Here is an 18005-nt window from a genome sequence, read left to right as displayed (position 1 = left end):
CATTAAGTTCTATATTTTTAATAAATTCATTTCGTTTCAAATGCTTTGGCAATTTGAAGATTTTTATTTAGCATTATCATACTACTAAATTTGCTTAAAATGTTCATTACTTGACACAATCTACACTTAATGTGTTTTTCTTATTTCCGTTTCGATTTATATGCGTTAGCAATTTAAAGTTTTCCTCGATGTGATTTACCAAGTTTTCATATTAATTGTTGAAGGTCGCCTACTTTGTGGCACTTTTGGCGATGCTGTTGAGACTCTCTCGCTTCCTCTCTCTGTTCCACTTGCTGTGGCTGCGGTTAGCGTGCAGCACTCAGTTATCAGACTGTCGTCGTTCGGCTCATGTACATAATTCAAGTTGTTGCACATGCCGCAAATGACACTCAAGCGGGTGGCTGTAGCAGGCAGGCAGCAAACAGTATGCGAGTTGTCCTGCTGAGGGCTTGGCGAGAGTGCTAAGTGTGTCCTTTGGCGAGTGCAGCGTGCAGCGTGTGCAGCGTGCAACATGAAAGCAAAAAAGACGACTGAAATTAAATTAAAACGAAATGCATGCAAAGTGTCAGGCTGCTCTCTGGTTGCCATCTGTATGCCCAAGAGTCGAGAGTCGGCAGTTCTTGCTGATTAAAAGTGTGTGTGTGTGTGTGTGTGGGAAGATGGTTGGCAATCCATATGCATTGTAATTAAGCAATCAATGGCATATAATTATCGCCACATGAGAGTCACTCGATTTATTAACACGCCCAGAGCAATATAATGTGAGCGTGGACAATTTCCGTAATTTAAATACGCAATAACAAAAGACCACAAAGTGTTCTGAGTGGAAGTGTGGGAGAAGAGGAGGCTGAGGTCAACAGCTGTCGCACCACAAAGCGGCCAAAGGAATTGCAAAGGAGTGTTTTTTTTGCTTTGCAGACAAAGCCAAGTTTGAGGCGGTGAAAATGAACCCAGAATGTCAAGAATCGAAGTGAAGTCAAGTCAAATTTTAAGTAGATGCTCGACCGAGCTGAAACAGAAGCCAAACAAGTCAATTGCCAAAACGATTTGATTTCATTTGAATTGATTCGATTTGCATTGAATGAATAATTTGCATGAATGATGTGCTGAAATATGAGACTTTCTGCAAGTCAAATCATTTAATTTTTGGGCGAATGACCCCAGCGACTACCACAAATGAATAGAATCAAATGAATTTCGAAGAAGAAAACAAATATTAAATCTTTAATTCATTTTATACAATTTAAGCAATTTTCTTTCTTTCTTCGTTGTTACAATTTTATAATTATCGATTACAATTTTTGCCACATTTTGCTGACGACACTTTTTTGTGATGAGAAAGTGTTCGACTTTCTAAGAAGCAACCAATTTATTATCTGTGCTAATTATGAGAGCTCAGCAAAAATTTGACCCCATTCAGTTTGGTTGCTGACCCGACTGCGATTGATTTTCGTGAAAGGGGTTTTCTGCGAACGGAATTTTACGGGGTGGCTTTAAAACGTTGTTGTTGTCGTTGTCGTTTGCAACCATTTGGATGCCATAAAAGGCGGATAATAAAAAGAAAATGAGAGTCAGCCACGCGTTGCAGCTTAGCCAAAAAGACGAAGCATTCAATTTGATGACAATTCCGTAGATGATTTGCCGGTTGCCTCAGCGTTTGGCATTTTTTAATATCCTATGACTCGGGCATTTTTCTGGCCATACTCGGTACATCTTTTCCGCTTTTCATTTTATTTGAGGTTCCTTCGTTCGTTTTTTCTCTGTTGCTGGTTATACAACTCGTAAAACTGAAACTGTGGCAGCTGAGCTCATCGCTTTGATGTTGCCACGAAAGCCACCAGCAACAATAACAATTTGAGCATTTTCAACCCCATTCCCTTCGCATCACTTGAGTCGCAGTTGCTGTTGTTGCTGCTGTTGCTGGTCCCCTTGAGAATGCATTTTTCCCTCCTATTTGTGGCTTTTATTTTTATTCCTCGTAATCGCATAAATCGTCAAGAATGCGTAATAATCTAATCGTCATAATCGTTCTCAACGCAAAATCTCCCACATGGAATACGAGAGTATTTCGCTAACTGTCTCTGACTTGATATCCGAGTTGCATTTCTAGAGCAACCCCAGCACAAGAGTAGATAAGGGATGGATTTGGGGGCTGGGTGGAGTGAGGAGGTCTTAGCCTACTTATGACTTGGTTTGGAATAAAATTGAATTATGCGCCCATCTCGTGTTTGCAATTTTTAAATGCTTTTGATGACATTTTTATACTCGCACACTCGTATGCTCCTATGCTCTTGTATGTACTACAAGTATACGAGTGTAGTCAGTGCGTTGTGTATTCCTGTATATTTATGTGCGGCTTTTGTGCCTCTTAAGACTTAAGCACCAACTGGGGAAATCACTCGAATTGCTCTACGAGGACTTTAAAAACTGTGATACACACAACACACAGTTTCACAGTCGCTGGCTTTGCGACAAATTTAATTGCAACGATGAAAATACGTTTATCTTTATGCATGACAAAATATTTACGAGTATTAGAGTCATCTAGAAACGATTACTTGGTAATCTAACAAGCAACTGTTAAAATCAGTAGAAGAATTGTGCAAAACATGATTAATGCTAAAAGAGAATTAAATACTCTTAAATTATTTAGCTATGACTATAATTAAAATGCAGTGAAATCATAACAGCTGCGGAAAATGATTGAAATATTTTATTGAATGAAAAGATGTGTTAACAAATTTAATTTGCTTGTGATTATTTTTATTTGCTTTTAATCTTTAAATGATAAATAAGGATGCTCGACTGTGAAATATCCACCACCCATATTGAATAAGAGTAAAAAAGTGGTAGAAAGTATTCTTAAAATGTACCAAATTAATATACCGCAAAAATACTGAAATATTCCAAAGGTTATATTCGGTTTATTGATGTAGTACAACATTTAAAGTATACTATGAAGTACTAAATATACCGAATTGTTATGGTACATTTAAAATGTACCATGAAGTACTAAATATACCGAATTGTCAACCAAAGCAGCTAACAGAGATTACTCCTTCTGAGTGTTACATACATTTCCTGCAGTCCCAAATAATAGAATATTCTTTTACCCTCTGAGTAGCAGGTACAAAAATACATGTGAGGTTTTTATTTCCAATTAAGTAAATATTAATCTGACTGCAGAACTTTGTTTTCTACAATATTGAATTAAATATTAGTATTGTAAGTATTTTCTATTCATTTCATAATTTATTTAATAATTTTATGCCTGGGTGTACTTTTCTAATTTTATAAGTTATTTATTTCACTATTTCTTTATTTCTTAATTTTTTTTTTGTTTATTTTCTTATTTCTTAATTTTTTTTAATTTCATTGCTTCTTTATTTTTATTTTATTTTTTTTTTTTTTATTTGGTAATGTTATTATTAATTTTATTTAGAGGTTGTTATTCGTTCCTTCAAATGTGAAGCATGTTCTTGGCAGTTATCATTTAATATTCTATACGCTCACTTGATCTTTCGTACTCTTGCTTTCCATTTTGGCTTCACTTTCAGCCTTCATCAGTGTTATTTACTTATTTGACATGCAAAACATTTCTTGAGCGATTTATAATTAATTGCAACATTTTCGTTTTGCACGCTAATTGCAATTTTCGGCAACGCTCCTGGGGCCAAAACGCGAATCATAGTATTATTGTTGTTGCGTTAGCTACACTCTAAGTTTTTGCTTACAATGCAGTTACATCTTCTGCCTCTTTCGATGGGATGGAGAGGGGGAGGATAGTCACCTCCCCCCGTTGATACCCTTGATGTTGCCCCTTCGACGCATTTGAATTGTTTGAGTTGCATTGATTTGTTGACTTTACCGCTTGCAGCTAATCGAAAACAAATGTACAAAAAGCAGCACTCACACACTCACATACACATACACACACATACACACACACACATATTCACGCACTTTGGCTGGCAACAAAGGGACTTTTGCAGCGCGTTGATTTTGGCTCATAATTAACGCAAAACTTTGGCAAATTGGCAAACAGACGGCGGGACAAATTGACAAAATGTGAATGCGAGAGACAGAAGATTCAACAACTGACAATTACCTTTGTGTTGTGCTGTGTTGCTGTGTTTGAACATGTTGAGCATGTTTGTTATGTGTGCGACGCACGCGGGGGGAGATGTGAAAGACAAGCAGAGAGAGAGAGTTGGGGGAAAGAGACTGGATGGCAATTTGCCTGGCGGCTAACGCGAGTTCAGCAATGTCCTGTGCGGTTTTATTATTGCAATTGAGATGAAAAATAAATATTTCAATTACCGTGCAAACGCACACAGTAACGAAAGCAACGAAATGCGGGGGGAAAAGTGCGAGGGAGAAGAGGGGGAATTAGATGCTGCCCAAATAGACAACACGACAAATACAAAAATTCAATTAATATGCTAAAAGTAAATTGATATTTGCATTCATTGCATTCACATTATTCGCCGTATTACATAATATTTGCGATATAATACAATGCGGCCACAAAGCCCATGAATAATATATTTAAAAGCGGCAAATAACAACAATAACTGATGTCCCAACAATAACAACAACGTGAACAACGACAACGACGATAACTCCTCATTTAACTGTCTGCGCTCGCAATTTAAATTTATATTTTCCAACACTTCTATGACCCGCAACAAGCACACACACACACACGCACACACACCGACACAGCGCATTTTAATCGAATTAAGCTAATTGCCATATCAAAAGCAGCTGTGCTCATTCCGCCAAAAAGCGAATGAATGCCTATCGAAAATCGGAGAGGAAAACTGATTGAAAACTGATGGAATTTGCAATGCTAATGTCGATGGGCAATCGCATGTGTGCTGCTGCGCTTACAATTATTACTATTAGATGTTCCACAAAGCGAAATTGCGCAGAGCAAATGTAATAACAAAATTGCTTTTACCGAAAAATTCTTTTCAAAGGTGTTAAAAAGGGATCCAAAATTTTCATTGCCTACTTTTGAGCGCACGCATCAAAAAAAGAAACGTAAGGGAAACTGATAATTTAAAGAGTTGACTATAAATAAGTAACTTTAGAAACTGAATTTTGAAATATTTGTGTAATATAAATAAGTAAAGAAGAACTTCTACTTTATCTCTAGAAAATGATGATTTATTTAAAGTACATTAATATACAAAACTGTTGACTTTTGATATATTTAGTAATATACTTTAACTTATATTAAGATTGAAATATGAACTTTTATTATTTCGTTAAAATCACATTCAAAACTGATTCAAGTATTCAGCTTAGCTACCAATCGTTGAAACTACAGCGAAAGTGTTTTAAGGAATAGCTTTGTGACTTAGTTGGCAAAAGCGGAGTTGATCTACTTAGGCTGAGTTGAGTTGAGACCAGCTGAGCTTAGCTGAGCTATGCACAAACTATGCATAGTGAAGGAAGCAAGACCTTTCGGCTTTCTCTATTGAAAGCAAATATTTTTGCAAATTACATTTGATAGCTGAGGCCAAAAGATGCGACTGCCTGCTGACTGCTTTGGACTTCTATGGAGTAGTAGTGAGTGCTGCTTTCCTTTCTTCTCCTCCTCTCCTTCCCAATACGTAGTTGGAATCTACATGCTCGTATTTCTCACTGTCCATTGCCGAGCAATTTGTTTGATTAATTTGAGCAGCAGCTAAAATGGAGGAAGAGAGAGAGAGAATGAGTTTAGAAGGCGACCTTCATTATGTAAATTGTATGCGAAATTTAAATAATCATCTGCAATTTAAATGCAGAGCAGCAACACTTTCGTGTTCGAGCCTCCGAAAAAGCCTCGACAATTAATCGACGTCGACGCACGCGGCCTGGAAATATGCCAAATGGTGCGCCTGATGTTCATTTTCTATTTTAAGTCTGCAGGATAATAACATATAATATAATATCTGAGCTCGTCTCGAGCTGTTTCTGTTGTCTGCCTCAGCATTAACTGCCTACGCATTCTTCTATCTGTATTTGTATTTGTTATGCGTGCAGCCGGCTGCCATAAATAATTATTCATATTTGTATAAAATACACACAGAATTTAATTAAAAATTGTTTCGCTCCGACTCGAGTTCAGTTCAGTTGCTCAGACAGCAGCCAGAGATAACCAGAGAGACACTGAAATCGAGCTCAACTGCAAAACCCCTTGGAACTTCATCTACGCTGAATTGTTCTTGTTGTTATTGTTGTTGTTCTTGTTACCCTACTGTTGTATCTCTTTTCTCTCTCTCTCTCTCTCTTTGTGTGTGTAACAAACCCTCGCCCTCGACTGGTCCACTAGAGTTCTGGACTCGGTCTCCGTATCCGTCTCCGTCTCCGTCTCGGTCTTCACCTATCTATCTCTGCCTTTGTGTCGGTCCTGAAGCAGTCTCCATGCCACTTTTGGCTCATAATAAAATTAAAACGAAATGAAACGAAATGAAAAAGTAATAAAGTCCTTATGGAAAACGCCAGCGTTGTAAGAGAAAGTGAGAAATCTACAACTACCGTCCAGCTCCATCAGACTGTTCCCCTGCATCCAGCTACTCTTCACTCCGCCGAATCCCTTCAATCCTGCATTCAATTTCCCGAGTGGCAGCTCCAAGAGTGGGTGGACAGTATGAGAATGAAAGACTGTTCCGCTTGTTGCTAACAACCCTTCAAAATTCTTCTTCAGCTGCACACTGTATTCACTGAATGACAACATTTCGGGTATATAGAATGTAGTAGTATTCAATGAGAAATGTATAAAGTTAAAATAGCTAGTATTGAATTAATTTAATTGGATTGGAAGTCAGGAAATCTTTTACTTAAGAAAAGTTGTATCACAATCTACAATTGAAATATATATTTTAATATATGTATCTCCATAATAACTCAATCCATTATTATTTAGATGATAATTAGATGATACAAACAAAGAGATTTTACAAACATTCCAGAATACTTATTATTCTCTTGCTCTTTTCGCTATTAACGAAAAATGCGTAAAGTTAATTTATAGTATTTTATTTAATTTAATTAAATTTATATTGAGGAAATTTTTACTTGAAAAAGTTTTCTGTATAAATAATATTATGAAATATAATAATATACCACAATTCATGATTCAAATATTTAACTTATTCCTATTTTCTGGATTGATGCTTTAAAAATTTAATTTGCCTAAATAAATTTCTGCATTCAACATAGTTTTGCTTACTTTCCATAACAATTCGATTTACTATTGTGTTATTTATTATTCGATTATATTGATTATTCTTTTTCCTCCTTTTACAGATGCTTTACATATCAACTAAACCTAAGGTATGTATAAAAATTTTTTTAGAACACAATTCAGGTTAAAAATAGTGGGGAATTATCTTTTATTTTTTTGGTGCTTTATTTTTAAATTAGTATTTTGTAATCGTGAAAAATAGTGTTTGACTTTTTTTTAATTTTATTTTTAAATAAGAATGTTGCAGTCGAAAACAGCTTTTACATTATATTTTTAAATAAGTATTTCAAAGTCGTTCACATCCCAATTCGAGTCAGCTTAATTATGGCATTGTTATTGCTAGTTGATGCAAAGGCAGCTTTTGCTGTGCACAAATTTTTGAATGTTGAACACTTGTAAGTTGTGTATTTCTCTAGCTCTGGTGTGTGTGTGGGCGTGTCAGCACAGTAGGGCGGGGCACAGTCTGCATGTTTGGCTGCGCATAATTAAGCGGCCTGTCGTCTCAACTATTGTTAGATATATGAAATGCATAAATTGAAGCATCTTTTGCTTAAATCTATTGCATAGAGGGGAGAACTCGTCTCGAGTTGAATTTGGCAGACTGCATATATTAAATCATTAGCGAGTGTGCTGGCGAACTTCTGTGCTGCAGAACTACCTGGTGGAGAGAAAATCAAAACCCAAACAAGTAAATCAACTGAAACCGAGAGCACGAGAGAGGCACAACAAAATTGTTGCAATTACCTACGCGCGCTAAGCAAAGGACAATGCCAAAGTCGGGCCTCGGATATTTCCATAAGCACAATGCCAAATGATGACAGGAGGAGTGAGGAGAGAGGATTGGGGGTAAATTTACGGGGTAACAACTACGATGGCTGTCAAAGGCAGCAGCGGCGTCGGCATCGGCTGAAAAGTGCCCGCTGTCAGAGCTGCCACAGTTGCCAGTTGTCCCGGTAAACGAGTCATGCACAAGGGCGGGGGCAACAGAGTGAGAAAGTGGGAGGTGGCAGGCAACAAAACGTCCAGAGGGGTGCATACATTTGTGAGATTTACGAGCTGTCGTCTCTCACATACACACACACACACAGAAAGGCACGACATTGGAGGACGGCACAACAGAAGCTGCCGCAGGGCACAAGAGGTGTCCAACGGATGACGCACAATGGCAAAATGTTGTCAACGCAATCAGCGACAGTTCTTCTTTGCCTCCCGCTGCTGCTGCTGCTGCTGATGCTGATGCGACTGTGGCTGCTGTTGTTAGTGTAGTTGTTGTTAGTGGCAACAGAAGTGGGCAATACAAGGCAGCTTTCTGAGAACTCTAAGAATGCCAGTCCGATGAATCAAAATGCGTCTGGCTCTGTGTGGGATGCTTGGAAGGTTGCTCGCGTTTGGGCTGCTGAGTTTGGGTGCCTTGTGGTATGCTTCAAATTGAATTGTGCAGAACACGTGACCAGGCGTAGGCCAGAGCCAGCCAGCCATCCTTCTGCTGTGGTCTGCTGGATTGAGTTTCGGTCTTCAGTCGGCTGCCATGTCAATAAAGTCAAAATGAATGACAGGATTACAAACAGTCCACAAGTGGCATCATCTCGGCGACGTTGATGAATGCCATATTAAAAAGTGTAACAAAATGTGTGTATTTTGAGGGGTTGACCAAAGACCAAATGCGACACAGCGTGTAAAATGAAAATACGCAAAAAAAATATGTACACAAAATGTAATTTGCGTAAAAGGCAGACGAAGTGCGGGTGTCTGTCTGTCTTTCTCTGTGTGTGTGTGTGTGTGTGTGTGTGTGTGTGTGTGGGTGGGTGGGGTGTGCGCATACAATTGCACAACACTGTCTAGTGGCCTGTGCACAATCAATTCCCAAATCGCATTATGCTGTGTGAGCTTCTCTCGCTGGCAAATTGCTTGGCGGCAAGCTTCTCAGCTGCTGCCACCTCCCCCCCCCTCCGCCACTTGCTTGCTGCTGCCGCCTCGCTGCATTTCACATTTTATGTGCGTCAACATCAGCAAGTCACCAAGTGCATTGCGTGCCAAATGGTTTACGTGTCAGACGCCAACGATTGCTCCAGCTGCTCAGCTCCTCAACTCCTCAGCTGTTCAGCTCTTTGGCGTCGAAGGTTGCTTTGCTCCATCGACTCCTTAGACGACGCCCCATCACTTCGGCATAGTCTACTTTATGGCGCTGACTGCGACACGAACTGCTTTTGTATTGTCCACACTTCACATCCAAAGTTTTGCTTAGCATGCCAAAAATTTCTCCCCCCCCTCTCGTTCTCTCTGCCTTCGGGCTGCCTGCAGGCGCTGACTTTCCTCGACATTGTCATCGAAATTTGATGCCAAACATTGTTGCAGTCAGTCAGTCAGTCAGTCAACAAAATAAATACAAGTTTCGCAACGCTTCGCTTTTGGTGTTATGATTTTGCCGTCGAAATCAGCAAATTGCGATCGAAGCCATACAATCCGAAAACGAACATAACATAGAATTCATATTTTGCACAGAAACCGCATTCGATAATCTATGAATTTTAGAACGATAATTGTTTTCCTTTTTTTTTTGGCTTTTAAATTATAATACAATGATTACTTTTGTACGATTAATACTATAAAAAAAATACCATTTAAAAACCTCATTTTGTTTATCTTTAAATTTTCAATGCAGTTATAAATCGTTTTTCCTTTCTTTGACTTTATTTTTATGCGGCTTCTTGTCGCTGGCATTGTTGGGACTTCAAATCGAAATCGAATGTGCAATTTATAATTCATATTTGCAGTTTGAAATTCTTTTGACAAATTTTATGACAATATATCGTGCATATTTCATAAGCTCGTCGTGGTTGTTATACCCTCTCTCTATAGGGTAGAAGGGTACTATAACTTTGTGCCACCATGAAATGCATATAAGGCAGAAGGAGTGATCTCTCTTAACTTTAGGTAGCAATCTTGTATGTTTAATACTCTGAGGTATAATTTGAGTTAGTATTATATTATTTATTTCTATTAAAAATATAAACATCTCGTTATTTGAATATTTGTTCATTTTATATATATGTTAAAGTAGAAAATAATGAAGATTATTCGAAAAAGGAAATTCAGGTAATTAACATATTTTTCGAGTTTTTTTTTATCAGAAATGACAAACATTCTATATACATGTATGTATTAAATATACATTACTTACTAGGGTTCTTTGTTGCTTTATCTGACAATCTGATATATTTTTCACTCTATGGTATATTTTTAATATAGTAATGTCTCAATATACATAAATACCACAGTTGGCATATTTTTTAGTATATTCATGGTATACTCATTTGATATATAATATTTTAGGAATAATACTAATAATATTTTATTCACAATGGGTAACGGGTATCTCTCAGTCGAGCACACTCAATTCTTGCTTTCTTACTTTTTTCATTCTCAGTTCGTCAGCACAAAATACATTCATAAATAATACAGACATTTACATCTTGACGAAGTTTACTTCTAGATTAAATTTCATGCGCATCTTATATGAAATATGTTCATGTTATGTTCGATTAATTCCTAAAACCCAATAATATATTAAAAATATATTTATTGAAATGTACTTTTGCTAATTAAACATTGATTCATTAGTATAAATTCGCAGCAGCATTTAATCAGAGCTTAAATATTGTATAATTTAATTTGAAATCCCTTCACTTCATAATTCATTTCAGACATAAAACCAACCGAGTTTAATTAAGATAGAAAGTTGCAACAATAGCATATCTCTAATCTGAGGCATATTCCAATTACTCATCCTTTTTGCAGGACATTAAATGAGTTATAAATTGTACGTGATGGAATTTCTAGTTGAGCACAACTCCCAATCAGTTAAAGAGAGTTATATACAAAGTTGGTAGAGTCATGGTTGCCATGGGAGTGGAGAGTAGGGACGGAGGAGGAGACGCAGATTGTGGCAATCGGAGTTGCACAATCATTTTTAGTGAGTTTTCCCCGATAAGCGTTGCCAACTTTTGCCGCCCATTCAGCTTGGCATTGTCGTTGTAATTTCCACTGTTGGCTAAACACAAAGTTTGTCATATGTTGCAATTTGCCAAAGGCTGCCTACAACCGTGTGCCAGAGTAGGAGCATGGGGTGGGAGGTAGGATGGAGGAGGGTTCGGGAAGTGGCATGTATAATGCATGTGGCCAAAAACCCGCAAATGCAGTGTGACGACTGCAAAGGACGACAATGAGAATGAGAACGAGGATGGAGGACGGAGGACGGAGGACTGTGAACTGAGGACTGAGGACGATGGCTGCTGTCAACGCAACTTCGATGCCGAGACAATGTAACTCAAAAGTAGATACATTGTAACTTTACCAACAACTACAGCAACAACGACAACAACTACAAGTTGTGCAACACTGCTGCATGCAGCGTTGAGTGGGGCAGGCACAAACTGCAATGACTGTGCGATTATGCCAATGGCAGCGACGTCTAAAACAAACGATTTGTCACAGCAACAGCAGCAACAACAACAACATCAGCAACAGCAACTGTCTGAGTTTTATTGCCAGCGAAGGGTATTTGCCTCGAACCGCAAACATTTGCCCAAAATGCGGGTGAAGGGCAGAGTGAGGGCATTGGAAAGAGAAAGAGAAAGAGAAAAGGGAGTTAAGGCAGAAGCGCGTTTGCCACACGCTGAGTGGCCGACTCTGTAGCATGTAGCATGTAACTGCAGCATGTAGCTTGCCTTCGATTTCAACGCGTACTCCTTCCACTCCTTCTACTCCAATTGCAACTCCAACTACAACTTGAACTTCGTCGCAGCATAGTGAGAGAGAGGGAGAGAGCGAACGAAAGCGAACATGACACCGTCCAACCAGAGGCAGAGAGACATTCGTCTCAGTCCCAGCGTCCGCCAGCTGCAAGTGACAGTAATTGTTTTATTGACATTGATTGACATGGCCAAGGCACTGCGACTGCGACTGCGACTGCGAGACTTCGGCATGGGCGTCATGTATTTTTGTGGGCGTGGCTGCCGCCTCGACAAGTCAACCCAAAGACAAACTGCAATGCCACTCGACTGCTGCTGCCAATCCCAATCCCAATACCCAATCTCAATCCATATCCGTATCCCACTGTTTTCTGCCAGCTCAAAAATGAGCAAAAGATTTCAATTTCATTTTGATAGATCGCATTTTCCTTTCGGTTATTGAAAGTTTCGCATAATGCACTTGCTTTTACCCTATAAAAAAAACTTAATAGAGATAAAACAAAGAAAGGGAGTTCTTGTAAACTTTGTTTTTGCTGGATTGAAATATATTTGCAAATAGAAAATACAAAGTAGAATTGAAAGAATATAGAAATTCTAATTTATCAAGGATGCAATAAAAATTGAAAACAAAAGAAGAAAATATAAATAGAATAATAGAAATTCAAGTTTTATAAAAAAGGTAATAAATTATCATAGTCTTTTTATTTTATTTCAATGAAAATGGCATTAATTTTAATGATTTGTTTACTTATTATGATTGAAGCTTTGAATTAAATATTAAAGTGCATGACAACTGGAGGCGTCTGCGGACAGATATTAAATTTTATTATTTTTATACTAGTTATTATAAATAATACTGCATATAGTGTATTTCAACTTTTGGCAGTTCAAATACATAAATCTACAACCAACAATTAAACAAACATTTGAGCCGTGAATATTAAATCATATTTATTTACATGATAATTATTATACAAAATAACATAATAACTTAAAGAAGGGAGTGCTAGCAATTATTATACAAAATAATATAATAAATAAAAGAAGGGAGTGGTAGCAACTGAGGCCATCGACTCAATATTAAATCATAGAAAGATCTCTTCCAAAGCTCTTGTAGCCGTTGAAAACAAAGTGAAGAGCTTAAAAGCAAACTGATTTGAGGATATTTGGGATTCGTGCAATGTGCATGACATTCTCCACAACGTATTTTTTTCACTTTCTGACTTTGGCTGTCCACTTGGCGCTCCCGTCTCCATTGTTTACCCTTGTAAGCTGCTGATTAAACCAAGCAAAGCTTCTGCTGGTACTGAATGCGACTGCAACTGCGGGAGCCAGAGTTGGTGCAGCAGGCAGAATGTGGCAGAAGAAGTGGCAGTTGTGGCAGGCAGAAGGAAGAAGGAATACATCAATTGCTGGGTGTTCCCAGCACAATGAATGCTGTGTTCCATTGTACTAAAGACAATTGTTTGATTTTCGATATGTTTTCGTTGGTCGTTGGACTGCTAGATGATGGCAGATGACGACGACGACGACGACGACGACGAGGATGAAGATGATGATGATGCTGGGTGAAGAATGGATGCGGCATGGGCAGAAGGAAGTCGAAGCATTTTTGCTGTCGTTGCACTTTTCATTCATTTCGCATTTCGCATTTTGCTATTTGTGTTGCAAGACAGCAAGAGAGTGGAGAAGATGTGGATGCGGAAGTGCGGATGAGGAATTGGATGCGGATGTGGATTAGTGCTTATGTAATGCACACATCAATCCAAGACAGCAGCTGCCATGTTCAATTTTTAGATATTTCTTTTTCGCTTCGATATCCATTACGTCGAGCTCTCAGCTTGCTTATTTTTGGGTTCGTCCAGTTCTAGTTGTTGGTGTTGTTGTTCTTGCCCTTTGTAATTGGTTCATATTAATTATGAAACCGCATTGGCAACAGAAATTTATTTGGCTTATATTTCGATTTCACTTCCTACATACAATATTCTTCTTCCTCTTCTACTTCGGTCTGGTATTTTCATTTGTTCCGTCTCCTGATTCCTTCGTCTATTTCCAACCCGTCTGACTCCCCAGAGCAACCGAATTGGAAATGAAATGCGATGCTTAATTAGTTTTTCGCTGCTGACCAATCCCAATCATTATAATGATGACGCAGACAACGAGTATGACTTTTGCTTAGCCCACGCCCTCATACAATTAGGACTTATCGGCACAAGACTAATACTCGAAAAATAAAACAGAGACAAGTTAGCGGGCGAGAAAAAAGAAGTATGTTCATGCTTGTGTGTGTTTTTGTTTTTGAAAAGCGGGCTCTTATCGAAAGGGTTTCGGCTTTCATCTTATTTTTACTATATCTAAAATTTTATACTTTAACATTGTATGATAAGATATGAAGAGTTTAAAAATAATTTGAATTACAATTCATTGGAAAAACACTGCATCTCTACTTACTGACTTATTATTAACAACACCAAAAATTGGGTTCTAACTCTTAGAGAAGGAAATTCCAACATTTTAAAAACAAAACGAAATTATTATACCCGCTACCCATAGGGTAGAAGGGTATTATAACTTTGTGCCGGCAGGAAATGTATGTAACGGGTAGAAGGAGGCATCTCCGACCCTATAAAGTATATATATTCTTGATCAGCGTCAACAGCCGAGACGATCTAGCCATGTCCGTCTGTCCGTCTGTGTGTCTGTCCGTCTGTCCGTCTGTCCGTCTGTCCGTATGAAACACTGGATCTCAGAGACTATAAGAGATAGAGCTATAATTTTTTTTCGACAGCATTTGTTATGTTTGCACGCAGATCAAGTTTGTTTCAAATTTTTGCCACGCCCACTTCCGCCCCCGCAAATCAAAAAAAATCGAATAACAAGCGTAATTGTAAAGCTAGAATTACGAATTTTGGTATATACAATAATAACTATAGCATTTATGATTGCTGAAAAACGCAAAAACGCTTTCTATGTATGTGTTGTATGTATGCGTATACGTATATACATGCTCACCTCTATATTTGTATATGTATGCAAGAGGCACTGCGATAGCTCTATTGGTAGAGTGCAAGCTTATTACTGCTGTGGTAGTCGGGGGACTCGGGTTCGAGTCCGCTCGGGGTACAAAAATTTTTTTTTTTTTTTTTAAACGTATTTACAACTATTATAAATAAAAATTGTGGATTTTGTTAAAGAAATATTTTGTATGAGCAAAACCGCCTGCTATGTATGTATTGTATGTATGCGTATACGTATATACATGCCCGTCTATATTAGCATCTGTATGCATAAGTTTTCTTAAGCAATGCGATAGCTCAGGTGGTAGAGTGCAAGCCGCGCATGTTGTGGTGCCCGGGTTCGAACCCGCTCGAAGTACAAACTTTTTTTTTTTTTAACCACCTGGTCGGTGGTGCTCGATTTCAAATTCCGATCGAAAATACATGCATATTTATTTTTAATATTTTGAGATTATTACCGCAATATATTGCTTTTATTCAAAATGGGTAGCGGGTATTTCACAGTCGAGCACACTCGACTGTAGCTTTCTTACTTGTTTTTCTTTTAAGATCGAAAAGTTCTTAAATCAAGATTTGCAATATTCTTTTCAATCTAGAATAAAACATTCTTAATAAAATGTTTTTAATCTTAAAATGCAAATTTCAATCTAAAAATTTTATTTCAAGATTGTTTTATTAAGATCGAAAAAAATCCCACATCAAGATTTGCAATCCAGATTTGTTTGCCTCTCTCTCCATTATAAGCATGCTAAACAAAGCATTTGCTAATTACAAATATTATTAAGCAATGGTAGTCCATGAAAATAATAATTTATTTAGAGCATGTATTTCAAATTTTTAAACTCTAATGTAGCATGTTTATCTTTATTTGCTGTTGAATATAGCAGAGCGAGTAGCTTTGACTTATCGGCAAAGTTTCCCAAATATGTACTTACCAAAATATATAAACAAATAAGAAATGAAAAAAAGAATAGCAATAACAGCAAAGTGCGGGAATAAAACAGCAGAAGCGTCGACAACAACATGAAATTGTTGTGCTGATAACGTGCAACTGCAACAGGAAGTGTCCGGAATGGAGCAACAAAAACAGTAGCAAGAAGTGTAGAACTGCAGACAAGTGTGTGTGTAGAGAATAGGGGCCTACACTGCTCGTTCAACACTGTCCTACACTCTGGTCACTTCTGGCCACAAACACAGCAACAGTAACAGCAACGGCAACAAAAACAAACAAATAAAGTTGCCTTCTGTGACGCCATAACTCGGGTGCATAAATCTTGAACGAGGCTTTCGGTTAGGCATGCGACTCGTATTGCAGCCAGGTGACATCTTTGGTGAGTGGCCCAATGCAGGAGCAGGAGCAGGAGTAGCCAAAGTCCAGACATCCCTCGACAGGCACTGCAGCAGTGCCAGTGCATAATAAATTGCAGTCATGGCATTATAAATATTCCAGCTCTCCTCAACTTCCACACTCCAACTCACTCTCTCTCTCTCTCTCTCTGTCTTTTTCAGACTTGCTTGGCGTCTGCTGATAAGCATCTCGGCAACAATTTCGCACATGACCAATGCATGGTGATTGCAACAGCTAACTGAAATGCTGCTGACATAGATAAAAAAAAAGCAACGCAACACAGTAAGAAACAAGTATTTTTTGTTTGTTATATCAATGAAGAATTATTATGGCATAGTCGACGATAGCGTTGCCCTTCGGCATTTTTCGTCTCTTATCTGGGGTAAGTTGAATAATTGTTATTAATACCATATAGTATTATTTTTATTTGCTCGTATTTTTAAGTTGATAAATATTCCATCTTAATTTTGAAAATTCTGGCATGGGAATTTTTACAATTGAACTATATTTATGATTATTATATATTTTAAAAAATGTGATATAAGTTTTTGGTATGCAAGTGATTAAAATGGTGTAAAATAAAATTATATATTTAAAGTTTACTAAATTAAATAAAAATAATAAATATACTTGTGTGTATTTAAATTAAAATGTAGGTGATAGGGTTTTTTCGATATATAGTTTAAGCGATAGTTCGTTAATGATAGTATTACTTGAAAATGGTTACACATCTGAAATCTACCTTTAATGTTTTTTAATTAAATATAAGTTAAGTTGACAGTTCTGCAGTTAAGAAAGCATAGATTAAGAAGACATTATTTTTGTTGCCCTATTAAGTGTAACATTAAAAATGTTAACTGATATGATCCGCTTAAGATCTGTTCGATCTGATAAACTCTTTATACACTTCATCGTCAGCTGATCACAAAACTTTGCCTTCCTCTTAAGCACAACACAAACTTTGCTGCCAAGTTTCGGAACTTGCCACACGAGGGATTCGGTGGTGCAAGTTGTGCATAGCTTTTGCAAGTTTTTCTCTCGCCTGCTGCGTTGCGGTTTTCCCTGTGACATGTTGCACACTACATATGTATATAGTGTGGCATACATGCATAACATATATGTATGTATGTTCATATGTTCGTATAGTATGTGGCATGTGGGTAGCTTGCATACTTTCAGGTGGCCAACTAAAAAGTGTTAAATGAAAACAATAATAACATGGTTGGGCAATGGCTTTGGGCACACACACACTAACACACGCACAGGCGAGGGACAAGCCCATTAAATTGTAACTGGTTACAGTGAAGCCCCAGCTCAGTGGACAAAATATGCGACGAGGACAATAAATTAATGCGATTTATTGCAGCGATAAGCGCGCGACTGTTACTGTAACTCGAATTCGGATTGTGTGAATTGTGTGTGTGTGTGTGGTTATGGTTGTGGCTGGGGCAGGAATGTTGCCCCAAGGGGCTGTGCTGCAGGGGGCGCGTCTTCTAGTATGGGCTTGCCCCGAAGAAGATAACGCGCAATACGTTTGCTGCGGGTGGCATGCAAAAATGTTTCGGTTGTGGGATCCACAACATGCGTGTCTTTCGTCAAGCAGCTTGAAAATTTACGATGCCACACCCCCCACATGGAAATCCCTCCCTGTC

At 38.0% G+C, this 18005-nt stretch overlaps 1 long non-coding RNA gene across 1 annotated transcript in view; it reads left to right on the top strand.

Moving 5' to 3' along the window:
- LOC133850742 (uncharacterized) overlaps positions 1–16729 on the top strand; it is an 86370-nt gene extending 69641 nt beyond the window's left edge. Inside the window, exon 3 of the long non-coding RNA XR_009895691.1 lies at positions 16515–16729. This is a non-coding gene — a long non-coding RNA (uncharacterized LOC133850742). The remainder of the gene's footprint in view (positions 1–16514) is intronic.
- The last annotated feature ends 1276 nt before the right edge of the window (positions 16730–18005 follow it).

Source organism: Drosophila sulfurigaster, chromosome 2L (assembly GCF_023558435.1).
Source record: "Drosophila sulfurigaster albostrigata strain 15112-1811.04 chromosome 2L, ASM2355843v2, whole genome shotgun sequence".
In the NCBI taxonomy this organism is placed as follows: Eukaryota; Metazoa; Arthropoda; class Insecta; order Diptera; family Drosophilidae; genus Drosophila; species Drosophila sulfurigaster.
This window is presented reverse-complemented; position numbering and strand designations above follow the sequence as displayed.